This window comes from Asparagus officinalis, chromosome 4, assembly GCF_001876935.1.
Source record: "Asparagus officinalis chromosome 4, Aspof.V1, whole genome shotgun sequence".
Lineage (NCBI taxonomy): Eukaryota > Viridiplantae > Streptophyta > Magnoliopsida > Asparagales > Asparagaceae > Asparagus > Asparagus officinalis.
In genome coordinates this window covers 135,235,632-135,254,670 of record NC_033797.1, presented here as the reverse complement: position 1 = coordinate 135,254,670, position 19,039 = coordinate 135,235,632, and the positions used below count along the sequence as shown (strand labels likewise).

The 19,039-nt window shown below is 37.8% G+C and overlaps 1 long non-coding RNA gene across 1 annotated transcript; it reads left to right on the top strand.

The window, feature by feature from the left end:
• Window positions 13,006–15,235, top strand: LOC109836176. The gene is made up of 4 exons (XR_002245867.1): window positions 13,006–13,252; window positions 13,377–13,476; window positions 14,541–14,604; window positions 14,751–15,235. It is a non-coding gene; the product is annotated as an uncharacterized LOC109836176 (long non-coding RNA).

The window sequence follows — 19,039 nt, the reverse complement described above, 5'->3', positions numbered from 1 at the left end:
ATAAAGCCCCCCCCCCTCTCTTTAATTTTCTCTCTCTTAAACTCTATTCTTAATCTCCCCTCAAATGAGATTGAGAGCTGGAGATTATCAAAAATCGCTACTGCGATTTGGGGATGAACGCTGCTGCGTTTTGGGGGGTTTTTCGCCGCCGCCAGAGAAAAGTAGGGGAAGACGAGAGCACAGAAACCCTAGGGCATCGGGGGGTTTAAATAAGCGCGAAATATTGACAGGCTGGCGACAGCCTGTCGCCAGCGCCCGCCCAAAAACGCGGATGTCGGAGTGCCTGGACGCGAGGGTCGTCGAGGGACGCGATGGTCGGAGCGCTCGAACGCGAGGGTCGGGCCAAACGCCGAGGTCGGATTCGAGGGTCGCGTTCTCCATCAACCGAGGCTCGAGCTCGCCTGGGGGGTTCGCCGTCGACTTCGCCAGCGTCATCTCCGAGCTCGTCGGAGCTCCTCGTCGCCGGCGGAGGTTGGTTTCCACCCCCAATTCTAACACCTTCCTTGAGTTCTTTCACTTCTCGAACGAAATCTCTTGGTTTCTTCTCCTTTAGAAGGATGTTTAGCCTTCGTGAAGTCCTTTTGAAGAACTGTAGCATTTACGAAACTTTGTTTCTCACTACAACTCTCAGCAATACAACATCCCCAGTCATAATCGCTGTTGATCCACTATCGAGGTCCTCATCTTCGAATTCATCAAGATCTCCAAATGAATCATACGTATTCTTTCTGAATGATTCATTAGCAAGGTCCTCGCCACGTACAATCTTCATTTGCTCATAAAAAGGGGTGGGACAATTAAGATATGCTCTTCTAGATTCATGTTCCTAAAGGTAATAGACAGATAGAGTATATAAATTACAACTATGATAAAAAAAAATTTAAAGTGCCGCAGTTTTAAGTATAAGAAAGGAGAACCATGGTACACAAGATTAATTTTTAAATTTGACAGTCCCAACACAATTTGGATTAAAGATAACACAAGTACAACTATTCATCAAAAAGAGCATTATTATAGTCATAAAGACAAAGGTCTCTCAGGCTAATTGCATGTTTTCCTTGAAAAGCCTACAGCTCGCTTCTTGTTTGTTCAAGTTAAACGATCAGGTATATGTAGAACACATAAATGAAAGTATGTAAAACTTGAAACTCTCAAATATTATACGTCAAGTTTTCCCTTCTAAATTGTGTACATCCTTCAGAGGTAAAAACACAAGTTGCAAATAATCAGTAAAAGCCAAGTTATACTACGAGTGCTTCTTAACATATTCAAAATGTTGTGCCTGAAGCTGTGTCGAGGAACCAAACCAAACGCCAATCCAAGAGAGCCAAACGAACCAAATATCAATGCACAAACAAAACACCAATTTTAACGTGGTTCGGCAAGTTGCCTACATCCACGGGGCAAGGGGGGATGGGGTTTTCACTAATAGAGAAAGAGTACAAACTGAGATTACAAATCACTCGAAGGAACAAACTAATCTCACCAACAAAACTCTTAATCTCTCCAAATAAAACCCTAAACAAATAGCTCAGAAAATACCTCTTTTCTGTGCTCCAAATAGCCCCCAATCAATGCTTAATCAAAGCCTAAACCAAGCCTAGGAAACCCTAAAAAACGTGTCTCTATTTATAGCAAAATACAATCCCAAACTGATTGGGATTCTAAAAACGAGTCTGCCACACCCTGCACCATGGGTGTGGCAGAGGGTGTGGTGCAGGACAGATTCTGCCACACCCTGCACCGTGGGTGTGGCAGAGGGTGTGGTGCAGGACAGATTCTACCACACCCATTGCAGACACCACACCAGGGTGTGGTGGAGTCTGTTTTGGGTTATTCTTCACGTTTTTCACAATTCCTTCGCCGTTTTCACAATTCTCCACATCGACGAAGTGTTCCCAACACTGAGTCGACACCAACCAAAACAAATGCCTCACTTGTTGCATCCAGTACGCCACGGCAACGAACTCATGACAACGGACTCCATCCACACAAGTCGAGACCCAAACGGGAGTGCGAACACTCACCCAAACGTCGGTATCTACTCACCAAATCGGCTGCATCAAAACTGACTGCCTACGTATCCTCTTGCCCAAGGAATCAAGCCTTCACGTAGTTCACCCAAACGGCCTCCAAAGGCCCTCAAACAAATAGAAAAGTCTGCAACTCTTCCCCAATATCACCAACGGATCTGCAACTTGACGCAGTATGATCTGGAGTATGTGGAGTAATCTCCACCCAACGTGGAGTAGCATCACTCTCCACCTGCTGCGATATCCAAATGACCTGATCAACACTCTCCACCTGCCGAGAGTCAAAAGTGACATACCTGCTCAGAACAAAATCAGAAGCTCCCAAACGATAATCAACTGAGCCTCCGAACCCCAAACACGCAATCGGATCAAATCTCACATCCTCGATGTGACCAAATGCTGGGTATCCAAATATCCGACGCAACCCAAAATCTGAAGCAGCTCCACCAGATCCAATAACTCCTAATGCAGCAGTCGGCGACCTGTGACTAAGATGACCCAAATATGTCGAAGCTCCAGAATCAATGCTCGACAACCAACGCCGATCCTCCTCCAGAAAGGAACGACTCATCGAAACTGTCATCTCATCTCGTCGCCCCAAAGTCTCCACACCAATGATGTGTCTCCTATTACCGTGAGCTCGGCACAAACGCAAGAAAGGACCCTTATCAAATCTAGAACAACGAGTTACCTTTCTGCCAATACACTTTTTCCAATTGTTGTTGACTTCTAGGACTTTACACCAACGGGAACTGGTCGCGACCCAATAATGCCTAGAACAATCTTCAACTGCGGAAACTAAGATACGATTACCTCCCAATGATGCCTCTTTGGAAGGCCCCCCAATGCCTGACTGAACACCTCCAAAAAGACCCCTCGCTCGATGGATAGAAGTGCCAAACTCCACCACGGTCTCGCTCATCCTAATGTGCTCACAGGACTTCAATCTGCAGGTCATAGCACTCCTCAACAACCAATGCACGGCATTACCAATCATATACCCCAGCACCAAACAATGCCACAGTCTAGCCGAATCTGATGAAGTCGTCATTTCCCTATCAATCACCGTGCTTCCGTGCAAATAATACAAATTTCTTCTTCTGACGCCCTTCATCACAATCATGGACCCAAATGTAACCTTCAAGCGTGCATCCGCCAAGGTCACCCTATAGCCTGCTGCCTCCAAAGCTCCAAGTGAAATGATGTTCTTCTTCAACTGAGGAACGAACCTCACTCCAACCAACTCCCGAATCACCCCGTCACTCATCCTGATCCGAACGGTACCGATACCACCAATAGAGCATTTGTGATCATTCCCCATGAGCACGAAATCCCCTCTTTCCAACTCCTGAAAGCTGGAGAACCAATCCCTCCTAGGGCAAATGTGGTATGTAGCCCCCGAATCCAACATTCACTCTGTAGAGTAGACAACACAAACTGATGGCAGTGCAGATAATGAGTAGCCCGAAGAATTCGAATCTGAATCATTGCCACTAGCCTTGACAACATTCGCCTCTGAAGCTTGAATAGCTTTTCCTTTATTCTTCCCGGCTCGATCAACTAACTTTGGGCATTCGGCTTTCCAATGTCCATCCTCTTTGCAAAAGGCACACTGATTCTTACGAACTCCGAGATGTGCCCCTCTAGACTGCGACCTCCCACTACGGTTTGGACCCTTTGCTCTTGCGACCAACGCCCCCGCTACCGGCTCAAACGAAGTCTCCTTATCCTTCTTTCGAAGCTGATAATTCACAAGTGCAGCGGTGACCTCACTATACGAAAGAGATGCCTTCCCATTAATAAGAGTAAGAACGAAGGTCTCATATTCCTCGTCAGGCAAGGAACTCAATAGCAACAACGCCTTGTCCTCATCTTCAATCTTAACATCCACATTCGCCAAATCCGCAAGAAGCTTCGTGTAGTGGTTCATGTGATCACCAATGGAGGTTCCTTTCTTCAACTGGAAGCGGTAAAGCCTCCTCTTCAAATGCAAGCGATTCTCCACACTCTTGGTCAAATACTTGCTCTCAAGGATCTCCCAAATCTTCTTTGCAGAAGTCTCATTGATCACATCATACTTTAGATCTTGAGTGAGACAAGACCTAATCACACCACACGCCGTTCGATTCATCTTTTTCCAAACCTTCTCATCAATGTTGTCCGGTTTCCCGTCCAACTCCAACGTATCTTCCAAATTTTGCGCGTTGAGCGCATCCATGACTTCGCATCGCCAAAGTCCAAAATTGTTTGTGCCATTGAACTTTTCCACATCAATCTTCATTGAGTGGATATTCAAGCTTTGGACGGTCTTCACGCCGGAAGTACTGCCCACAACTCCTTCTTTCTCGGCCATAATCCTCAAGGCACCACCAAACCAATGCGGAAACAAACGAGAAATAGATCCAAACTGAAAAAGACGAGATTTTTACAAAAAAAGATCCCACCTTTATCACCAAACGAAGCCCTAGATGAACTTCCAAAGCGATCTACTCCTCCAAATAGCCCAAGCGTTGCCCGTGCTCTGATACCACTTGTTGTGACTGATGCTTTGAGAAACCAAACCAACGAACGCCGAGAGAAAGACCAAACAAAACACAAACACCAAGGTTTTACGTGGTTCGGCAAATTGCCTACGTCCACGGGGCAAGAAGGGGGTGGGTTTTCACTAATAGAGAAGGAGAGTACAAATTGAGATTACAAATCGCTCAAACGAACCAACTAATCTCACCAACAAATCTCTCAATCTCTCAACCAATAACCCTAACAAATAGCTCAGAAACAGGACAGATTCTACCACACCCATGGCAGACACCACACCAGGGTGTGGTGGAGTCTGTTTTGGGTTATTCTTCACGTTTTTCACAATTCCTTCGCCGTTTTCACACAAAATATTCAAATAAAATATCTCTAACATGCAGGAAGTTATGAACCGTAGGAATATCATGACCATGTGCTTGCTTTAAATCTGACAAATGACTTGTAATCTAACCACAAGATAAGAACATAATATAAAAGATGAGTCATAGAGATAACTTGAGATAGATTAAGTTTTATAAGTGAGCTTAGATAACATACCGAAACATAAGTTTTCAATGTGGCTTCGTCTAAGATTATCATTTTTTTTTTGTCCTCGTCCCAACTAGCTCCACTTATTTTGCCTCTATAGTCGCAAATATCTTCCCATTTAGTTTTGAGGCCACAAAGATGATTTTCCAGATTCTCAAATGTTAAACTCTGATTGCACTTCTGATTAACAGCAGCAACGGCAGCAACTAATTAAAATTGGTTTTTGAAAAGTTTTTTGACTTTCGTTTTCATTAGCAGCTTGTTCTGCGAGAAATTCTAAGAGGTAGCTGCTTTCCGCTATGCTTCAGCGCTTGTTGGGAGTCCCTGAGCTTCTTCCTCCTCCTCTATTTTTTTCCAGGTTTACTCTTCTTATATTTCTTAGAGACGGGTTCGACAGAGGAGGATTACCTTCTTCTTCCTCTTCATCTTCAATACGAATACTAGGATGTCATCGTTCCTTGAGAACTAGCTAACATTGCTTGATAAAAAGCATTTTGATGTGTTGGATCCCCAATCCATCCTAAAATAGGAGCAAAAGGAATTCCTTGACTCCAATTAGAACTGAGATATGTTGGAATCCCTTGACTCCAATTAATAGAATCCTGACTCAACCCCATATGATATAAATTTTTTTTTGGAGAACCTGCCATAACCTGAAACATCGAACAAGTTTACAAGCATTGCCTGTGAAGCTATTAACCATATAACATGGCAAGGTAAAAATATAAGCATCTATTTTAACTAAACTCAACATATAAAGATAAAAAAATAAAATCAGACACTAATGTTAGTTCAGTTATGCATCAACGATAGTTTTGTTTAAAGATTTTACATATTTATACTGAGTCCTACATTTGTTCCAAAGATAACAGCATAGTCATGTGGTATTAGTAAAACAATAATAAGAAATGCGTCATAGGAAAATACTACAATCAAAAGAATAAAAAATGAATTTTTCTTCTTTAATTACAAATTATTCTGCTGTTATATTTCCAACTTGATAAGTTTCACAGTAGTCATGCCACATTGCATGGGCCATATTTTCTCTTTTCTCAAGCCATATTCGATCTATTTTGATCTCTTTGCTCTCGTTGAGTGAGATTGGTTGCTCAAGATTGAGTTTCATCAAAGATCTCTTCTTGACTTTCTCCATTCTCATACACTTGATTGCAAAATAATCGTCTACATCCATCTGGAGGATGTAATTGTGGAGAACACAACAAGCGAGAACTATATCAATTTGAACACTTTGCAACTTTTGGGTAGTTCCCCCTTTTCCTCCTATGAATCGAATTGCAACTTCTTCTAGAACACTAACTTCAATGTGAGTATCATTAATGAGGCTCATGCAATCCTATTAGATTCGATATATTTTGTTTAGATATTAACACAAACATAAAGGTTAATGGTCAATTCAAATACTTAGTATTCATCTTTCCTAGAATAGAATTTACCTTGAACCATGGGAACCAAGTTGGCAAGGAAGTTATCTCTTCAGGTGTTTCCCAACCGGGTTGTCGTACAAACAAATCTCTCACACCATGAATGGCACATAAAACAGAATTGAAATATCGACTTATTGTCTCCCCTGATCATATGAAGTCAATCCTCATTACTCTATTCTTTGTATTGTGCCCTATTACGCGTAGAAACATTGCTAATTGTTCCTCAATCAATACATTTATAGCGTCTTTTAGAAAGTGTGTGTTTATCTCTAAAAATACTTGATAGTCTGAAAAAAGGAATGTGAGACATTCTAAGATAATCTATGCATATTCTATTTCCACCATAAATATTCTATACATATGTGCTTTTCTAAGTGAATCCCGATACATAGAAGGCTCTCGACAAATGTTATTTTTAAATCTAACATAAATAAAACATAAATAAGCCACTACACAAGTTGCTCTTGTATAAGCTCCGACTGCCCATTGTAACCAAAGACGATGCTGAAGATCGTGATCCATTTAGTACAATTAAGCAAGTTGGAAAATGAAAAAAGTGTTTTCATAAGCAAATTGAAAACGATTAAGGAAATTACAATTAACCAATATTGATGATGCAAATTAAATATAAAGCGGCAAATATCTCACATGCTCTCCTCAAGTAGATGCTGGTCTTTAATTTGGCCTTCTCTAAGACGCGGCATCAGATTATCTCATACCAATGAAATATTATATAGGATATAATATTTCTATCTAATTAAAACTTAATTAACTTTATCTCTCACTAATAAGTAATAAAGATCGTCATAGGATTAGTATTTAGATCTAGAATAGGGCAAATCACTGTATAATCATCTATGAAACAACTCAGTTAAAGATACAATCACTGTATGGATTAAAGGAATAACTAGAAATTAATATGGAGTTGTAAATAGGGGGTTGTTTGTTTGCCTAAAAAAAGAGGGAAATCAAAGAAATGGAAAACTATTTCTATGAAAAATTGTTTTGGGAATGTTTGGTTGGCTTAAAAAAGAAGGAAATCAAAAAAATGGAGATGAGATGATGTTAGTTGTCACCTTATTATAGGATGATGTAGTGATTTTTTAAGAAAAAATATTTTGATGTTGTTTGGTTGGCGAAAAAAATAAGGAAATAAATTATAAGAAACCAGGGATGGCAAAATGGACCTAAAACCAATTGCCCACCCATACTCATCCGCCAAATAAACCATCCAAACCCACCCATTTAATTAAATGGGTCATAAATAGGTAGGTATAGTTTCTATTAAAGATAAATGAGTCATTAATGGGTGGGTTATTACCCACCCATTTGTCCATTTAGATGAATATTGTTTTAAAAACACCCTCAACGCTTCAACAAAAAAACTTATTTTTAAAAGTTAAAAATTATAGAAAACACTTAAAATGACTAACAACCCCTTAAAATTTCAAGATTTGCAAAAAACACCCTCAAAGTTTAAAATATTATAAAAACATCCTCAAGAGTTAAAAATTATAAAAAAAAAACTATCAAAATTTTCTAACCTCACAGAGGACACATGAAATTCAAAAATTACCAACAACCCCGTGAAATTTTATAATTTGCAAAAAATACTCTTAAAAGTTGTAGAAAATGAGAAAAACACCCTAAGACTTCAAAATTACCAAACAATCTTAGAGTTTTCTAAACTTGAAAATGACACATAAAATCTAAAAAATTTCAATAGTCTCCTATAAATTTAAAATTTGCAATTAACACCCTCAAAGTTTTAAATTTTTAGAAAAATATCCTTCATAGTTTAGAATTACAAAACCATCCTGAAATTTCAAAACCTACAAATGACACATGAAATCTAAAAATTACTAGCAGCCCCCTATACATTTATAATTTACAAAAAACACCCTCAAAGTTTAAAAATTACAAAAAGCACCCTCAAGAGTTCAAAACTACAAAACAATCTTAGAATTTTCTAAACTTGCAAATGACACATGAAATCTAAAAAATTTCGGTGGTCCCCTATAAATATCAAATTTGCAAATAACACCCACAAACTTTTAAAAATTACAAAAAACACCCTCAAGGATATATAAATATAAAAAATAGGCGCTCACAATGTTAAGGTTAGGTACTTTTGCTATGTGTGGATATTGGAGAATGCACGAGAATTTGGTTAAGGTTTTGGTTAATCACTATATGATATAATGTTTTGGTAAAATATTATATCTTTGTCTTTCAACTCCCAGTAGTGAATAAAAGAAGTAATCAATTTATTAATTTTTTTTAGAGGTATTTAGACATTACAGTCTTTCACTAATTAATCCATCCTGATTTAATTCAATGAGTGGCGACATCCTTAATCTCACCATCATGACGACGAATGATTGAACCTAAATAACGAAAATGATTACTCAGTTATTTCTTGACCGTCCATTTGTACTATACGCTTATTCACCTTCACAGGTTCACTAAAATTACATTTCGTGTATTCTGCTTTACTTCCACTAATTCTATTAATGATAAGCAACTGCTATGTGTAATAAAATTATACAAAATGTGATCCCAGGAATTCCTTTTGGTAGTTATTGTCCATATGCTATCAATATGCAAACATATGGGATTGATGTAATAATTTGAGAACATGCATGCATAATCTCATAGTATATGACATTATGAAATCATAGTCCAATCTGTACCCACAAGCTAAATGCTGAAGAGTTAATCATATGTGATAACTTAATAATGTTTATCTGCAGTTGACAAAGCCCCACAAAAGAGATTTTCCCAAGTAGTCGATTCAACTGAGAAAGAAATGTTTACAGAAAACTCCTAAAAGTTTACAGAAAACCCCCTGAAAATTTACAGAAACCCCCCTAAAAGTTTACAGAAAACCCCTGAAAATTTATAAAAACCCCCCTAAAAGTTTGCAAAAAACCCCCTAAAAATTTATAAAAAAACCCCTAAAAGTTTGCAGAAAACCCCCTAAAATTTGCAAAAAACCCTAAAAGTTTGCAGAAAACCCCCCTAAAAGTTTGCAGAAAAACCCCTGAAAGTTTACAAGTAGATCCCTGAAACTTACATATATATAGAAGCATCATAATCATAACTAAATGGGTTATTGGGCCACCCATGAACCACCCATTTAGTAAATGGGTGGTTAAGAAGTGACCTATTTAGCAAATGCTATATGGGTCATAAATGATCAAGTGGTCATAAATGTGTCCACCCATTTATGACCCAACCAAGACCCAATCAAAACCACCCATTTGACATCCCTATAAGAAACTTATTTCTTGTAATAGGTTATTTTCTTTTGTTTGGTTCATTCTTAAAAATAAAAAAATAGATGAGATGAGATGAGTTATCATTATATTATTGGATGATGTGGCCCACACTTAAGGAAATCATTTTCCTAGCTTTTTGGGAGGAAATGGGTAGGAATAAAATGTTAATGAGATGCGATGAGTTGTCACTATCTTATTGGATGATGTGAGTGATTTGAAATGATGAGATAAGATGAGTTGAATGATGTTGTGGATGAAAATAATATTTTATTAGATATGGTGGATGAGTTGTTGGATGGAAATGTTTTTTTATTAGATGTTACAGATGAGTTGTTGGATAAAAATAATATTTTATTGGATGTTATGAGTGAGTTTTAGAGATGAAAATGGATGAAATTGTACTTTTTGAGATTTCTACTTTTTCATTTCCATTTCTTGGTTTTTAGGAAATAACCAAACAGACCCCAAAAAGAGTAAAACTAAAATTAGGAACTTCACGGGAAATCTGAAACCCCAAAAAGAGTAAATCTGCAAAGAGTAAAACTTCACGGGAAAAATTAGGGAAAATAAATCAAACTTTGAAATCGTATAATAAAAAATCCCCAAAAAGAGATTAATGAATCTAAAACTAAAACTAAAACTATAATTATTAAAAAAACTAACCTGAAATCTTAAAAGTTCGACCCAACAAAAGATGTAGAGAAAAAATGAAGCTCTGGTGTAAATAGGTGACTAATAAAGAAAGAAGACAGAGGGAATGAAACCTAATGGAGGGGGGAAAAAAAGGTTACGCAAGGTGAGAAGAGAAGCAGGAGGATGATGAATTTTTGGGAAGAGTCGGTAGCAAATAAAGGATATTTTATTAAGAGGCTTAAAAATATTAATAAATCTGATATTTTAATTAGAATGGTCCCCACTTTTCTCATTTTCATCTGACTTGGAAGCTTTTTTTAGGGGAACTAAAATATGTATTAAATTTGGAAAAAATTGTTTCAAGGCCCCAAAATTCAAGTTTCAATGTGCCCCAGCCCCACACATTTTTTTAATGTGCTGCAGCCCCTTTTTTTTTAAAAACAACTATGTCCAGGGCCTTCCATCATGATTCCAGCTCATGATTAGACATGCCAGCTCATAAAATCTTAATTTTACGCTTTTTCTTTCTCATGCCAGCTCATCACAGCTCATGTTAACTATTATAGATAACATGTTAACTGTTATAGATAATATGTTAACTGTTATAGATAACATCTTAATTGTTATAATTTCATAAATATGTTTTGAGCTCAATGTGTGAACTGTAATAGTTAACATGTTATCTATAATAGTTGACATGCTATCTGAAATAGTTAACATGAGACGCGAAGTTCCTTAGGATAGCGCCAGCGATGGAGCGAGGGAGGGAGGTAGGGGAGAGGGGTCGGAGAAGGAGAGGGAGGAGCAGCTGAGGGGGACCGGAGGAGGAGGAGGGAGGTGTAGGGGAGAGGGTAAAATCGAGATTTTGGAGGAGGTTGCATTAGAGCTTGGGGAGAGGATCCTGGACACAATTTTTTCAAATTATAGGTGTTGCAGTACTTTGGGGGAAGTTGGGGGTCTGTGGCACATTAAAACTTGAATTTTGGGGGTCTTGAAGCAATTTTTCCTTAAATTTGACATGGATTCAATTTAACATTTTACTTTCAAAATTACTTTCAATTAAACAAACACCTAAAGAAGTAAATACATCTCACTTTCAAATTTTCACTTTGCACTTTCGTAGAAACATAAACCCTTTGCATTCTCCAAAGAACTTCCTAATTGGAACTGGATGTTTAATATGACACTTCTGAAATTATCTAGAAATTATAATTTTAGAAAAAAAGTTAATAAATTATGAGATAAAGGTAAAATTGTAATCTTATCCTAACTAATAATAAATATTCAACTAGAACTAACATGAACTGCAATAGAACTAACATGAACTGCAATAGAACTAACATGAATGCAACTAGAACTAACATGGTATAAAATAGAACTAACATGACTCTAATTAGAACATGAACAATAAATATGACTAACATGAACTGCAAATAGAACTAACATGAATACAATTAGAACTAACATGGTATAAATTAGAACTAACATGACTCCAATTAGAACTAGAATGAATCAAAGTAGACTTAACATAGAACTTACACTCAATAGTGACATGCAACCTAGGACATATGTAACCCTTGACTTCTTCAAGCCCTTTAAAGCAACTCTAATGCCTCTAATAATCTCTGTATAAAAGAATTGAGCCCATACAACTCCTTTGACCCTCTCTATCCTATCTAGGTACTTGAGTAGTGGTCTAGGGATACCTTCCCCACTTCTAGGGCACCATATCATAGAGCATTAATAAAGAATTTACAGCAGAACAAAGTATTGGATATCCTTTTTTTCTGTAGATTCCACAAGACTTTCTAGTTGATCTTCAAGGTATTTTCGATGGGTAATTGGTGCTTTTTTTAACTTCTTCCCCTCTTCAGATTTGAAAAGTTTAGCAAAGTATTCCCCCAGATTCTATTTTTAGAGTCCCGATTGGTATAAAGGATTTTCCCTTCAACTGGGAAAAAAGTATGGTTATGGACCCATTCTAAATCAAATTTAACAATTTTTATTCCCCTAGTTTTTGAATCTGTGATAGAAAATATGTTACTATCGCCAACATAATAGCTCAACACCAGCTCAAGTGTGGGACGATCAGGCGTAGGAGCTCCAAATAGTATATAGTGCTCAAATACAGTTCCACAATATGCATCCCTATGCCACTGACAAATCTTTGGTGCAAGACGCTTCATAAATTCCCAATAAGCCCCAATATTGACGGTTAGCCTTATTTCACCAGCATCAGTAGCACCAACTTTTTTCCTAAAAATAAAATTTAATGTTCAAGTTAAATTAGACGTAATGTGAACTGAAATTAGACCTAACATCAATGAGCTTCTAATAGAACTAACATGAACTGTTATAGAATTAACATGGACTCTAATTAGAACTAGGGGTTTTTATCTTTAGGTCCATTTGTTTACTCCCATTTATCTTTAAACCCAAGTTCTATTATTTGTATTTTTAAGCCCAATTCACTTTTGGTATTTGTCTTTAAACCCAATTACTTGTATTTATACAGAATGAATGTAAAAACCCAAAATACCCCTTTGATTGGCCCAATAAAACCCAGTATCTCTCTCATCTTCCTCATTTCATCTCACAGCCCTAAATTGAAAAAACGAGATCCCCTTTTCGTCGTCGCCCGTCTCCAGCCGCCGACGCCCCGTTCTAGCCGTCGCCCGTCTCCGGCGTCGATGTCCCTGTCCCTCTCTCTCCAGCTCGTGCCTTCCCATTTCCGTCATCTCCATAAATGCGTCCCTCTTCAAAATTCTGATGATCATGTCCTCTTGCTCTTCTGGTAATTTTCCCCCCTCCTGGGTCTTCTTCAAGCCATCGATTCTGCTTTGAAAACCTTTCCTCCCCACCAATTATTTTATTGCTCTGAACAATTATTTAATTAATCGGTCGTGCGCGGTGAACAGATTTGAGAGGGAGCTATTGAGGGGGGCCGGGCTTGGTGAATGGCTCTGACGCGCGCCATTTGATGGTCTGGAGCTCTTGGTCGCTTGGAGCATTGTTCAGGTTATTATTATTATTATTTATTTATTTTCCTTTTTACGGGTGTTGTTCAATTTTGACGTTCAGTTGGTGGTGCTTGCTAATTTTGTCATGTCGCATCAATTTCCTCCATTTGTGAAATTATTAGCTGCTATGTTTCGAAATAAAAAGCGCTTTTGGGCACAGGTTCTTATCACGGAGGTGGATATTTGGGATAAGTTGCCTTTTGAAAAGGTGGTTTGCTAATTTTTTGCTGTCTAGATAAAGACCCGCCGCATGCTTAATTAATTTTTCGTTTGGGGTGGGGGGGGGAAGGATTCTTGATATTTGACCCCAAAACTATATATATTCTGGTGTTACTGCTATAAAAAGAGAAAAAAATCGATGAGCACAGCAGGATGTCGGCACCTAATACATATGCTTCGAGCCTTGGTGAATAAAAATGAGGAGAGCACATTTTTCATGCTAATGTAGTGTTCACTCAGATATAGATTATCAACAAGTGAGGAGTCGTTGATTTTAGTGTGGGCAAAATTTCAAACCAATATCTTGTAGTTTCTTAATATTTAGGTTGGTCGATCATATGTTTCTTATATCCATGAGTTAGTGAAGTTAACTGAAAACTTTAACTTTCTGTGATTAATTATCATCTTCGATAGCCACTTGAGGAGGCTGAACTCTCAAATATCACACAATTATACCAGAAACTATGACAACCAATAAATGTAAGCCATTCATTGTTCAGTAAAGAGCAAGGTGGGCATCACTAACTTGAGGGAAACATGTTTTGTGTTCAATTCTGTTTTGATAATAAATATAGATAAGTTTATCCAAACAGAATCCTACTAAATGTTAAAACATTGAACTTAAAATTATTATGTTTTGTTGATCAGAACTTAAAATTATTATGTTTTGTTGATCAGAACTTAAAATTATTATGTTTTGTTGATCAGAACTTAAAATTATTATGTTTTGTTGATCAGAACTTAAAATTATTATGTTTTGTTGATCAGAACTTAAAATTATTATGTTTTGTTGATCAGCGCATGATGACTAATTAAGTACATTTTCAACCATATAAATTACAGGAGGAGCTGATCAAGGAGCTCGATTTGATTCTCGAGAGCTGCAGTAGGTTCTTAGTGGATCATGGTAAATATTTCTTGTATAGGATGTTGCATTCAACTAAACAATATAAATTACATTTTGGATATTTGGATTGTAGTTTGTGGTTTTCTAAACTCTGACAAAAAAATTTCTATTGATGGCTGGTTGTTTAACATTCTAATTTTTTTCAGGGTTAAAAAGGGTCACCAATTGTTTCTTGCTTCACTTGATGGAGTTTGGCCCTTTGAAGCTTACTGATCCTTCGAAGATTGGTGGGCTGTTGAACGGGTTGAAAACTATGAGGATGAATAACCCCTTTTGGCAGTCTTTATGGTGAATCTATGTTTTTTAACATTCCTCAGCTTTTGGCTATGTTTGTGACTGTGAATGTATCTGAAATACGTGTGAGGATGTTTTGTACCATATATGTGAGGATGTTTTGTAACATATCTCAATTTGTGTTGCAAGTGTAACATATATGCGAGGATGTTTTGTAATATGCGAGGATGTTTTGTAACATATAGGCGAGGATGTTAAAATTGGTCATTGTTAAAATTTGTTTGATCTCTCAACTTGTGACTGAATTTAGTGGTGAGTTTGTAGCATATTTCAGCTTGTGATGGTGTTTGTGATTGAAAATGTACCGTGTTAAGTGTAGAGGATGTTTTGTAACATATCTATGTTTGTGATTGAAAGTGTAGCGGGTTATACTGTGACTGAATTTAGTGGTGAGTTTGTAGCATATTTCAGCTTGTGATGGTGTTTGTGATTGAAAATGTACCGTGTTAAGTGTAGAGGATGTTTTGTAACATATCTATGTTTGTGATTGAAAGTGTAGCGGGTTATACTGTAAGTGTAGCGAGTTACACTGTAAGTGTAGCGGGTTATCGTGTAAGTATAGCGGGTTATCCTGTAAGTATAGCGGGTTATCGTGTAAGTGCAGCGGGTTATCTCGTAAGTGTAGCGGGTTATCATGTAAGTGTAGCGGGTTATCGTATATGTATAGCGGGTTATCGTGTAAGTGTAGCGGGATACACTGTAAGTGTAGCGGGCTATCATGTAAATGTAGCGGGTTACATTGTAAGTGTAGCGGGCTATCCTGTAAGTGTAGCGGGTTACACTGTAAGTGTAGCGGGTTATCTTGAAAGTGTAGTGGGTTACACTGTAAGTGTAGCAGGTTATCCTGTAAGTGTAGCAGGTTATCCTGTAAGTGTAACGGGTTACACTGTAAGTGTAGCGGGTTATCGTGTAAGTGTAACGGGTTATCCTGTAAGTATAGCGGGTTATCCCGTAAGTGTAGCGGGTTATCCCGTAAGTGTAGCGGGTTACACTGTAAGTGTAGCGGGTTATCTTGTAAGTGTAGCGGGTTATCGTGTAAGTGTAGCGGGTTATCGTGTAAGTGTAGCGGGTTATCGTGTAAGTGTAGCGGGTTATCGTGTAAGTGTAGCGGGTTATCGTGTAAGTGTAGCGGGTTATCGTGTAAGTGTAGCGGGTTATCTTGAAAGTGTAGCGGGTTACACTGTAAGTGTAGCGGGTTATCCTGTAAGTGTAGCGGGTTACATCGTAAGTGCGACAGGTTATCCTGTAAGTGTAGCGGGTTATTCTGTAAGTGTAGCGGGTTATCCTGTAAGTGTATAACACTCATAAAATTTCACAAAATAGCACTCACAAAATTGCCAAAATTGCACAAAATTCCAGTCTTACAAACTCCAAAATTGCACAAAATTCTACAATAACGAAATTGCACTATCAACACTTTCATTATCTACTTTCAAAAACTTACAATCTAAAACAATATGTTACAAATCAAACTCCAAAATTACACAAATCTTCAAGGAAAACTCCAAAATTTCACAATCTTCAAGACAAGCTCCAGAACCGCCCCAAGCTCCTCCCTGTCCCGTTGACGCCCTCGACCACCGCCGCAATCACCTCGTTGACGCCCAAACCGCTGCCCTCCATCACCCGCCACCCAGGTCCGTCCAAGCCTCGACGCCAAGCTTCCCCAGATCCATGCTCCGCGCCCTAACACCTCTCCCCCACCACACCGAGCACCACCTCCGTTCACCACCTCCCTCAACGCTACCTCCGGCCTCCTCCGCCACCCGCAACGCCGCTCACCCTTGCCTTCTTCCCCGAACCCGACTCACCGCCCACTCCATCTCCTCTGTTCACCTTCCTCAGCCACGCCAAAACAACCCGCCAAGCCCAACGCACCGGCCAGCCCGCGTCTCCCTTGCCCACCACCTCCGCCTCCATCGCTGCCTCCTCAAGCCGCGCCTCCACCGCAAGATCCTCGCCGCCTGCCGCGCCTTCCAGAGGTGGGATCGGAGGAGGAAGACAAAGACTTGAGGAAGAAGGAAAATGAGGAGAGAGAAGGGGGGCTGGTTTAAGTAGGGTATTGAAAGGGGTATTTTGGGGATTTTATCATGTTGGTGTATAAATACAAGTGCTGTATATACTGTATTTTAGAAATTGGGTTTAAAGACAAAAACAAAAAGAAAATTGGGTTTAAGAATACAAAAAATAATGATTGGGTTTATAGGTAAAGATAAGTAAACAAATGGGCCTAGAAATAAAAAACCCTTAGAACTAACATGAACTGTTCTAAGACCTAGCACTGTTCTAAGAAGAACTCAAATTAGAACTAACATAGACTGTTATGCACTGTTCTAGAACTAACACGAAATTAGAACTAATATGAACTCCAATTAGAACTAGCATGGACTGTTATGCACTATTCTAGACCTAGCACTTAACTTAAAAATGAAATTAGGAAAAATTTCGTCGAGTCCCCAAATATTGGATAACCTAGCCTAGCACTTACTACTTTTTAGGGTTGGGTTAGTTGGAACGAGTCTTTGTTGTTCGTCATTTCTGGCCTTGCTATTCTATTGCACCACTTCACATGACCAAAAGGGCTTGAGTGGCTTCCTCCGTACTGCCAATCCCAGATGATTTGCGTGGTGCGACTGAAGACTGTGATCTGGCTCCGTCTTTGTCTTGCCGTTCACAGTGATGAACGACTTCGTAATCGCTAATGGATGTTGCTTCCTTAGACGATATTTTTATGGCGAAAACCCTTACCAATATTGAAATCCGACGAGTTTTTTGAGTTATTTGATTTTGATGGTCCTCAGCGGTAGAAGAGAGAGGGTACTTGAGTAGGGAGTGATGCAATTACTGAGTTCAATCAAATCAAAGGATGAATTTGTAACTTTCGCTGGGTTTTTATCGTGGTCTGCTACTTTGGGGCCTTAACACTAATACGTTGTGTATTTGGGGCTGAATCACATGGGCTAAAATATAAAGGGCCATGTCACATGGGGTTACTACTTTTGGGGCCTCAACACATTTTCCCCAAATCTTTAACCAAATTTTGATATGAAAAGATTTCAAACAGTTAAACTAATTCTCTATCCTATTAGAAGATGACATGTGTCCAACTAATTCTAATTTCCTAGAATTCTCATTAAATTAAAACTATTCATATCCATAGAAATTTATATCCATAAAAAAGTAAAAAAATCTAATAATCAAATATTTGTCCATTCTAAACAAGTTGCAACTATCCATAATACTTCAATAAACCTCCCATAAATTTGAATTGAGCACTAAATTTCCTTGCAACCCATACCAAATCCTCTGAAAGTTTGATAATTTCAGAAAACACCCAAAACTCCCTTACAACCCTTACTAAATCCTCTGAAAGTTTGATAATTTTAGAAAACACCCAAAAACATTTTTTTTGCACTTGACCTCCATAATAGAGTTACCTAAAATTTTATATCTACTAAAATAAACCACCAAGTATAGTATATACCCCTCAAATCATTAGCTACCTAAAAATCTAAAATCATAAATAACACGTAGAAAAATTCAAAAGCTACAAACAACCCCTTTTAAATTTCTAAGAATTATGGAAAACCCACTGTCAAATTAGGATATTACAAATAAATGCTTGAAAAAACAAAAAATATACCCCCCTGAAAAAACTCAAATTGCAAAAAACACTTGAAAATATAAAATTTGAAAAAAGGCTCTTAAAATTCTAAATGACCCATCAAATATTTATAACCTCTTAAAAATCCCAAAAAACACATTTTTTTACTATGGTATGTGAAGAAGAGAATAGAATTTTTATAAGATAAAGTAGATAGCTTGAATGATAATATTTTTTCGATAAATTGATAGTTAGAAATTCTACTATGCCTAGAATTATGAACATAGGACTTTCCATAACCATTATATCCCAACCTTATGCTTTTCCTACACCAATGATATATTACAACATTATTCTATTTTATTTTGTAATTTTAGAAAATTTTGAGGGCTATTTATAAATTTGAAACTTTTAGAGGGATAATTGTAATATTTAAAACTTTTAAGGGTTGGTTGTAAAGTTTTTAGTAGATGTTTTGTAAATTTTTCATTAGTTTTTTTTATTTTTTTAAACAAACTAAGAGGCTATTTGTAAATT